The sequence below is a fragment of the Schistocerca piceifrons genome, chromosome 2, assembly GCF_021461385.2.
Source record: "Schistocerca piceifrons isolate TAMUIC-IGC-003096 chromosome 2, iqSchPice1.1, whole genome shotgun sequence".
NCBI classification, from domain to species: Eukaryota; Metazoa; Arthropoda; class Insecta; order Orthoptera; family Acrididae; genus Schistocerca; species Schistocerca piceifrons.
The window spans coordinates 211,571,368-211,573,160 of NC_060139.1; the positions used below are offsets into that span (position 1 = coordinate 211,571,368).

General features: G+C 40.0%; 1 pseudogene; it reads left to right on the forward strand.

The window, feature by feature from the left end:
- The first annotated feature begins 667 nt into the window (after positions 1–667).
- Positions 668–1,366, forward strand: LOC124775264 (annotated as a pseudogene).
- Positions 1,367–1,793: the final 427 nt, after the last annotated feature.

The following is a 1,793-nucleotide window of genomic DNA, read 5'->3' on the forward strand; positions in this document are numbered from 1 at the left end:
TGATTATCATCTAACACATCCTCAATTTTCTTTTCAATTTTTCTGTATATTATTCGTGACAGCAACTTGAACGCACGAGCTGTTAAGCTGATTGTGCGATAATTCTCGCACTTGTCACCTCTTGCAGTCTTCGGAATTGTGTAGATGACATTTTTCTGAAAATCAGATGGCATTTACGCTAGACTCATACGTCCTGCAGCAACGTAAATAGTTGTTTTGTTAACACTTTCCCCGAATGATTTTAGAACTTCTGTTGGAATGTTATCTATCCCTTCTGCCGTATTTGCTCTTAAGTCCTTCAAAGCTACCTTAAATTCTGGTTCTAATACTGGTTCCCCTATCTCTTCTAAATCGACTCCTGTTTCGTCTTCTATCGCATCTGATAAATCTTCCCCTCATAGAGGGTTTCAGCATACTCTTTCTACCTATCCGCTCTCTGGTCTGCATTTAACAGTGGAATTCCAGTTGCACCCTTAGGGCCGAGTGCACCAATCTCGATTAACAGTTAACCGCGGTTAAGTCGATATATAACCCTGTTCAGCGCAATATTCTGGTGCACCAACACAGATCTAAATTAAACGAGGGAATCGACCGCGGTTATATTTAACCGGGGCTCTTTCCCGGTTTTCTCGACATAACCGCGGTTTTAGAAGCGTACGCTATTAAGATGGCGGCGCGTTTTGAATTTATGGATGGCATTGAGGAAGATTTGTTATACCTTGGCCATTTAAATCGTGACCGAAATCGTGTTGGAGTGATTGTGGAAAGGAGAAACCCTTTTGAAGATTATGGTGACAGGAAGTTTGAAGAGAGATTTCGTCTGTCAAAAGAAACAGTGTGATGGTTATTAAATCAAATTAATGATAGGTTAGAATTTCCTACTGATCGGAATAACCCTGTTTCTCCGATAAACAGACTTTTCATTACTTTAAGGGCATCTGCAACAGGTGCATTCAACATTCTTATTGGGGACAACAGTAATGTACATCGTACAACAGCACAACAAATCATCAGTGATGTATCAGACATCATAGCATCACTGTCTCCTCGCTTTATAAAATTTCCTACAAGAGAAGAATTGTGCTCTGTGATGTATGGTTTTAGTCAATTGGACCGATTTCCTGGCGTTCTTGGTACCTTGGATTGTACCCATGTAAGAATTCAGTCTCCGGGAGGACATAATGCTGAACTTTTCCGCAATAGGAAATCATATTTTTCCTTTAACTGTCAAACCTTTAGTGATCACAATTTGTTAATAAGAGATATTATCGCTCGATGGCCGGGCTCTGTGCGCGACAGTACCATATTTCTCAACTGCGCTCGCAGAGCTCAATCTGAAAACGGAGAAATACCACAAGGTTACTAATTGGGAGATAGTGGTTATGCATGTAGATCCTACTTGTTAACCCCACTTTTAAATCCGCAATACGAAGCAGAGCATCGATATAACAGGTCTCATATTTAAACTAGAAACACTGTTGAGAGAAAATATGGTATGTGGAAGAGAACATTTCCCGTATTATCTGTAGGAATAAGGTATAATCCACAGAAATCAATGTCAATAATTGTGGGTACGGCTGTCTTGCATAATATTGCGAGGAGTACAAGCAGTGAAGAACCACCAGAAGATCCTGAAATTTCTCGACTTTTAAATCAGTTACGTGATGAGAGAGACCCCAACATTGAAGACAGTACTACCTGGATAGCAGATGTATCGTGATGATGCATTACCTGGAAGAGCAGTTCACCGTGCTATAATTAATGAACATTTCCGATAATCTAACATAAATTCA